This window comes from Saccostrea cucullata, unplaced genomic scaffold (genome assembly GCF_032062105.1).
Source record: "Saccostrea cucullata isolate Sc308-1 unplaced genomic scaffold, CSIRO_AGI_Scuc_v1 ctg15172, whole genome shotgun sequence".
NCBI classification, from domain to species: domain Eukaryota; kingdom Metazoa; phylum Mollusca; class Bivalvia; order Ostreida; family Ostreidae; genus Saccostrea; species Saccostrea cuccullata.
In genome coordinates, this window is record NW_026926731.1 from 4,145 (window position 1) to 12,804 (window position 8,660).

The 8,660-nt window shown below is 30.0% G+C and overlaps 1 long non-coding RNA gene across 1 annotated transcript; it reads left to right on the forward strand.

Annotated features, from left to right (window-relative positions):
• The first annotated feature begins 2,088 nt into the window (after positions 1 to 2,088).
• On the forward strand, positions 2,089 to 8,660 carry LOC134272529 (uncharacterized). Its single transcript, XR_009993218.1, has 6 exons — positions 2,089 to 2,111; positions 2,455 to 2,526; positions 2,869 to 2,940; positions 3,736 to 3,863; positions 5,453 to 7,629; positions 7,661 to 8,660. It is a non-coding gene; the product is annotated as an uncharacterized LOC134272529 (long non-coding RNA).

Genomic DNA, 8,660 nt, shown 5'->3' on the forward strand with positions numbered 1-8,660 from the left:
ACATAAACCTTTCTTGCATGTATCACTTTACAATTTCATGAACAACTAATTTCAATGCATTGATATTGTAAATGAATTTTTAAAAAGGAAAAGATCGCTTTATTATGCAGCATAATTTGATTGTCGGAGGTCAATATCTACTTTATATGATCAATGTCACCTTCCGATGTGACTAACTTAAGACACTCTGCCTAGAAATCGACGTTTATTGTGCATCTGTTCTATGCCCCGCTCATCAGATTACAAAATGCAACATACAACCAATCTTATGTAAAAATTAAAGCATAATGTTAAAGATACAGAACATTTCTTTTGTTTGCTTTTTTGTCCAGCAATATATTTTTTTTAACTCATAACTATATAAGTTAGAGTTTTTAATTGTTTAAGATGATATTATTGAAATGTTTTTTTGTTTTGTAAAAAATTGTGTTTAAGGAATGTTTTTAAGTTTTGTGTGAGTTATTGGTTTGTGAATCACACACAGACTTGTCACGTAGGCATATTTCATGAAGAGCGCTAGTGTACTTGCAAGTCTGTGATTCACACAATAATTCACACTAAACTGAAAAAAAGTCCTTATAGTTTACATTTTACATGTTTGGAAGCAACTAAATTATGCTAAATATTTGAATTTCTCGCTGTCCTATTTCGTTGCATTTTACTAACGGCGCTGCTGTCTCATTGTGAGGTCACGTTAACGCACGTTTCTCCGTGTATATTTATACACGTGAGTATACACATAAATGGTTTTCAAATCAATTTCACAGTTGGCTTACTAGAAAAACACAGCGAATGTAAATATATTCTCATATTCTTAGTCCATTATTTATGCACTGAATTGACGACCGAATTTTCCCGTCATTTCTCCATTATAACAAGGAGCATACTCATCTTTTTATATCTATTGCATCATCTTTTTGATACCCGTTGCATCATCTTTTTAGATCTATTGCATCATCTTTTTTATACCTGTTGCATCATCTTTTTTTTATACCTGATGCATCATCTATAAGGGGGCTGTGTAGTGCAGATTAGACGGGTCTAGGGGATAGCCTGGTCAATTCATTACATATAGCCCCCTAAATACTGGGGGTGTGTTTACACTGTGTTTACATTTTACTATATACGCTGCTACTACGATTCATAACGCTGCTACTACGATTTTGGCAACAACTCAAGAATGTCATTATGACGTCACGCTTTCATTCACAGTCTAGACGGTCTAGCCAGCCAGCCGGTTCAAACTGGATTTCCTCAAAACAATAACAAATAACACACAAGACAAAAACAAAGAACACAGCAATTTTATTCAGAATGAAAAAATACATCAATTTACTTTTTCTACTTCTTCTGTGCCTTATCGGTCATCAGGGATAGTTTCCTCTTGTGAGTAGTACTGGGGCCTGGAATCTCTCTGTTGTGTTCCTTTTTCTCTTTTTTGTCTCCTTCTTTCACTAAAGGTTTGGTAGTTTTTGTATTTCTTTCACTAACTGGTGTGTCTTCCTTCCTTGTTGGCGAATCTTTTCCATCACTTCTTTTCTAAAATCACCTATATCCTTATGAATTATCTGCATGATAAAGGCCATTTGATTTAAGATACCGCACATCATTCTCCTGTCATCTACATCTAAAAGATCCTGTGTTTCTGTACGGTTTCTCTGTTATTTTCCTCTGCCATATTTTACCTGTGTCGTGTGCAAAAAAAATCGTGTGCAAAAATAGTGTTGGACTTACCTTTTGATCCAGCGCTGGTTTATACACCTTTCAGCTGAGCTACCATGCATTTTTCATACACTTGTAAAATTAAAGTTTCATTTTCACTTTTGTTTCTAAGAAGTGAACTTACATTTTCAGAAAATGTAGGACTATCTTTTGTTTTTCCTCTCTTTTACTATGATGATTTTCCTGCTGTGAAGCTTTTCTTGTTTAAAGCTCAATTTCTATACCTGATTTTCCTGCATGAAGCTTTTCTTGTATTAAAGCTCAATTTCTCTATGACCACTGAAGTAATACATTGACTTACATTCTTGCCATGTGAATGTTGAGACGAAAAATGTTCATTTTTGAAATCATGGTATCTTTTACATTTTTCTGACAGACATATTCCACAGGTAAGTTTGTCTTGCTTTTGTTTACATTTCGTATAAAGGTCATCATCTTTGCATTTAACCATAATTATTATATGTAAAATCTGTTTTGAGTGTAAATGCTGTATTTATCCTCATTTCATGTGATTTACAGTGTATAACCTGCATGTAAAGTTCTCAGAGTGCATTTAATATTTCTATGATGGGTCATTCTATGATTGAATTTCAATCAGAAAAATATTCACTAAATTTTGGTAAAATACATGGTATCTTTTACATTTCTGTCCCTTTTGTCTGTAAATTATTGCTTTACTTACATTGTAAAATGAGGTTAAATGTGTATCACTGAATTGTATGATTTTTTCAGGATCAGCTGAGATGTTATTTCACTGGATTATTTAATGGATAGGCTTATTGGGCATATAGTTGGATATCTCTGGTAAGTTTGTCTTGTTTTTTTAATTGTTTACATTTCCTATGAAGGTCATCTTTGCATTTAATCATAATTTATATGTAAAGTTCTATTTTGAATGTAAATGCTGTATTTATCATCATTTCATGTGATTTACAGTTGTATAACCTGCATGTAACTTAGAGTACATTCAATATTTCTATGATGGGTCATTCTATAATTGAATTTAAATCAGAAAAATGTTCACTAAATTTTGGTAAAATACATGGTATCTTTTACATTTCTGTCCCTTTTGTCTGTAAATTATTGCTTTACTTACATTGTAAAATAAGGTTAAATGTGTATCACTGAATTGTATGATTTTTTCAGGATCAGCTGAGATGTTACTTCACTGGATTATTTAATGGATAGGCTTATTGGGCATATAGTTGGATATCTCTGGTAAGTTTTACTTGTTTTTTTTTAATTGTTTACATTTCCTATGAAGGCCATCTTTGCATTTAAGCATGATTATATGGTTAATTTAATTACTGTGTAATACTTATGTGATCTGTTGTCTCTAACTTACATTTATATAAGCACACCCTTATTTAACCTAAAATATATTAACACATGATTAAGGGATCTTCAGAATATTAATAAGTCCTTTTGTATAAATTATATAATTTCATAGTTCATTATGTATGTTACCCATGGAATTCAGACTTACTAAATGGTGATCAAAGAGATATTAATTAGGAATCTAATAAGAGAAAAGGAGGAATTTACAAAAGATTAATTCTAAGTCATTTACTTTTGTTTTGATTCTAAATATGTGTGATATATGGCATACATATAATTTCATTTTCACTTTTGTTTCTTGGTAATGAGCTTTTCAAAAAATGAAGGACTACATGTTGTACTGTGATGATGCTAAAAAAATGTATTTTTCTGTATGCAGTACTGACAGTTATTAAACCAAAATTGAATCTGCTGTTAATAAAAAGTCTTTTAGTGTCTAAATAATTAATTTGATAATCATTTTATTTGTGATATTAATACAGTAATTGTGCTTTTTTTTATTATCTTAAGATAACATGATGAACTTTTCTCATCTGGAGTTAATGTTAAAAACAATTTTTGAGATTAAAAACAAATATTTTCATGATCTTTTTTGACATTGTACATGTTGTATTTAAACATGCATTGTTTCATGCAGTACTCTGTCATATTAACAAAATGGTTTTATTTCTACAGTCATCAACATGGAAGATATGGTTTGTTCCTAACCATCTATAATCAATTCTCTATGAAGTTCAGACTGTCTGCTGTTCCTTTGGAAATACACAGTTAGTCAACCAACATAGAAACACACAAACTTGAAGGTGAAGTTTCAATAAGATACAATTATAATGTTTATTTATTTATTTATTTATTTTACATATGCATGTATATATTTTTGAATTGATAAGTAAATAATATATGATTTTTTAAACAAAGAGGGCTTGGTGGTCATGGTCATGTTTAAACTATATTGATATCCTTTAGAAGAAGGAGAAGAAGAAAGGTCATAAAAAATACATGATCAAATTTTAAAACTAAAATGTATGAAATTTTTCTTTGCCAAATGATAGTTAACAGCTGAAGATAGCATATCTATAGAATAAGTTAAATATGACTAATTTGTAAACCCCCAGCTTCCTTAGTATCATAGTTGGTAAAGATAGCAAGTTTTGACTCCAAATGCTGATGAATTCTGAATTTTTCATTTAATATTAACATTATATCACAGGGAAAGAATACTATAATGTGGTTCATCAGAATGACCAGAAAACAAATCTTAATGACCCTCTTAACTATGTATAAAGACTGTAACTTTATAACTGATGTAAGATGACCTGATTGTGTGGAATTAAAATTTCCTGGTGTTTCTACCCAAGATCTTCTTATGAGTGTATGGGACTGCTCTAAACCTTCTCCTGTTTATAAAAATAATACCTTGGAGCATGACACTTTATTCATAAAAGGTACTTTCAATATCATTTCTATGAGTTTGTGTTCTTTCTTTTTAATAATGTAGTAATGAATTCAAGTGTTATATCTCCTTTAACCTCATTAATATGTATGCTTCCAAAATCTTAGATCTGTCTGTATAGTTTCTTCAGCTCTTTGAACACAAATACCCTGATTCAATCTTTTGAGGTAAACATCATAGAGACATCATAGATGATTATCAGAGTGTATATATCACAATCTTGACCATAAGGTCAATTTAAATGGTCAAAGGCACAACAAATGAAAGTGAAAACTTTTTTTTTATCAGAATACATAATTTTGTAATAAACAAACACTGGAAAGTTACTCTCATAATGAGCCTTAATGTCTTCCAAGAGTTCAGTTTGGACTTCCTCCATTAATCCTTGTATCTTGTAATCCTTGTATCTCCAATGGTTTTGTGGGCTAAAAATAATGTTTCTTTAAAAATCTTTTTTTTTTTTTGACAACTGTTTTCTCTTATCATCTATAAACTTGACTTCTTCTCTAGTCAAAGGTCTTTCAGGGTAATCCAAGTAATTCTTATCCTCTTTTGGTAATAAATGGTTATATTCTTCATTGGCTTCTTCTGCAATCAAGGGTCTTTCTATGTAATCTCTGACAACATTAGGATCACCCTTTTCTGGACATAATTGGTTATATTCTTCTTGAGAAATGATCTCAATAGTGCCATCTTTTTTTATTTTAACTGGTATACCTCTGTCTACATCTTTCTCTAAAAGAACTCTCTCTCCAAACTGAATTTTACTCATTCCTTTACTCTTTTCTTTACTAGAGGTGTTACCCATGGTTAATATGAAAAGTCAAAATCTGATGTTACACCTTGTATTTATACCCTTTTTGTCTATATTTAGAATTCCATCAAGCTTATATTACATAACATTTTTTTCAACTAAGACATTATTTTTTTATTTTCCAGGATATTCCAGTGAGGGCTTATGGAAATGATCTATGTCTACTCTCAGAATGGTGAAACACTTTCAGATTATCCAAAGACTAACAGAATATCCTCTCTTGGAACACTGAAACAAGAAAACCAAACTTAAGAGGATGGAGGATTTAAGAAGCACATAGATAAATATTATTTCCAACCAATTTAACCAGTACGATCATAAACTGTGGTTTACAGGATGACAAAGAAAGGAACCAGGATTGTATCTTTCACTGTCAGACACTGACTATGGATAAAGTGTAATCATTTATCAAACTGAGATCTAGTCAAATCAAGTATTGAAAATATGATTTTCTGATAGCATGAGCTCTTTAAAAACTAATTCTCACAGACCTCAAAGTATCTGAATGTGACTTTTATTTTTACCAATTCCTATTGAAGACTGTTGTTATGTATGGGAATTACACATTTAAACCTTTTATTTTTTCATCTTATTTTTACAACCCCCTAGAAATTACACAGATATCTAGATACTGGATTTGATGTAATTATTACTTTCCTGGAATTGTAAATATATTTTGTTTGTGTATGTATCATGTTTAATTTTGAATTTAAAATTGGTCTCAATAAGACCCCCAATAAAGATGCAAGTGTCCCATAATCTGTGGTTTAATAATATCTTGAATATCTTTATCATACCATATTCATCATACTAATTACATATAGAATGGTTGTAGGAATACACTTTGTTGTTTAGGACACTTTGTCAAGGTCAAAGCATAAGATTATTGAGATGACTTCTTTGACAATAATTTGTAACTTACAAACTTCACATCATAAGTACACAGATGAAGAATCAATAAGATATTTCTATAGATTTTTTGGATCATTTACTCCTGGGTAAAAGTTAGTTACTGAGATTACTGATTTGAGTCCTGTAATGCAATAACTTAAACATTGTGTGATAACTTATAGACTTTATAAAAATTAGGTGCAAATTCTTAGGAAAGGATTGAAATGTTAATCAAATGTACAATGTTCAAGGGTGTTTATATGACTATTACTATGTAATACCTAGGGTTTCTGTAAAAATCCTATATTCACTTCATAGATAAAGACCGGTATAATATATATTTTAAACTATGATGAAAGAAAAAAGGTCAAAAGCTCTCCCCTTCATATCTTTCATATTCTGTCATACACAACAATAGATAAATTGCAGTCATTTAACAAACTGAGGTCTAATCAAATCCTAGAATTGATATTGTGATTTTCTGATAGTATGAGATCTTCAAAAAAAAAATAATTCCCAGACTTCAAAGTATCTAAATGTGACTTTTATTTTTACCAATTCATGTTGAAGACAGTTGTTATGTATGAGAAGTATACATTTAAACCTTTTATTTTTCATCTTATTTCTACAACCCCTAACAAATTACACAGATGTTTAAAAGCTAGCTTTGGTGTAATTATTACTTTCCTGGAACTGTAAATACATTTTGTTTGTGTATTTGTGTGTGTGTGTGTGTGTCCTATTTTGAATTTAATAGGTCTCAATAGGACCCCCAATAAAGATGTAAGTGTCCCCTGAACTGTGATGTAATAATATCTTGAATATTTCTATCAAACATTAGACTTCATGCTTACTACACAGAACAGGTTAGAGTAATACACTTAGTTTTATAGGACACTTTGTCAGGGTCAAAGCATGAGATTATTGAGATAACTACCTTTGACAATAATTTGTAACCTGCAAAATTCACATCATAAGTAAAGAAAGATTCGGAGATTTTCTATAGATTTTTGGATCATTTTTCTCCTGGGTAAAATTTAGTTGTTGTAACTTTAACATTTTGTGATAACCTAGAGACTTTATATCAGCTCTATTGGGTGGCATAGCATATTCTTTGGAAAGAATTGAAATGTAAATCATATGCACTATGTTCAAGGATGTTTAAAGACTATTACTATGTAATACCTTAGAATTCTGTAAAAATTTTATTATCACTGCGTAGATAAAGACTGGTTGGAATAATTTATGTTTTGAAATAAGGTTTAGGGAAAAAAGTCAAGAATGTGGATATGACTTTTATTCAAATGGTGCAGTACAGCAACTCTGGTGATTTACATACCTTCAGTCATAAATACATGTAGATAGGTATTGGGAAGACTCCTCTAGATTTTGAAATTTTTTAATTCAAAAAGTATAGAATTTTTTTTTTTTAAGTTTGAAAGATTAAATGGCAGCATATCATTTGCTTGTGAATTAAAAAATAAATCCAAACATATACATCTTTGGATGATAATTGTAGAATTTTATCAATTCCTGGACTTCGGTCTTGATATCATCCTTTAATGTCCTTAAAATTTTAATGACTGTCTTTTAGTTTTAGTTGAATTAGTTTCTTTTCTACATGTGAAAATGACATCATCCAAAGAAGTTCTTCATCTGCATGTTATATGAAGAAGACAATTTTCATCACAGTGAAAGAGATTGTTTTGTTAAACATAATGCATTGATGCACAAATATACTTTTAGATTTTTAATAGCTAGGGTTCATATTTCTTAATATGGAATGCTAAGTACTGTTGATTTCAATTTTTTGTGAACAAAGACATACTAGTAGAAAAAAAAATGTACATGATGTGTTAGAAAAGCATGTGTAAACCTGATGACTTTATAATTGCTGATTAAATCAATTATGAGTTTCATCTTTGTTACATTGTAAACATTTCTAAGTAGGGCACACATCAGAAACTCTTAAAATTCTGAGTATCAGGGTTTAACACAACAATTCCAAATGATTTTTGGACGCTTTTTATGTATCAAAAAAAAAAAAAAAAGACAAAACAGAATGTTTGTTCACAGATGTTCCAATGGAAAACAACCACAAAGAAATGATTTGATATGTTCTTTATGTGATTCATGTAAAATTTTGTTTTTTTTAAATTGTACCCTAACATTTATCTTTTGCATAAATACATTTTTTGTGGAGAATTTCTCATAACTTTGAAAAAGTAGTCTTATTGTATAATATGGTTAACTTAAAATTTTGTAGACTTAAAAAGTTGTACATGATGTGTTACACATCTTACATATGTAACCATTTCATTTCAGGGCATTCAGCATATATTGTGGTTTTGTCTTAAATTTGTTTGTTCATGTAATCAATAATTTGAGAACACTCAAATTAGGAAATTTATGAGAGAATAAACAAGAAAATCAGGTTTAAGA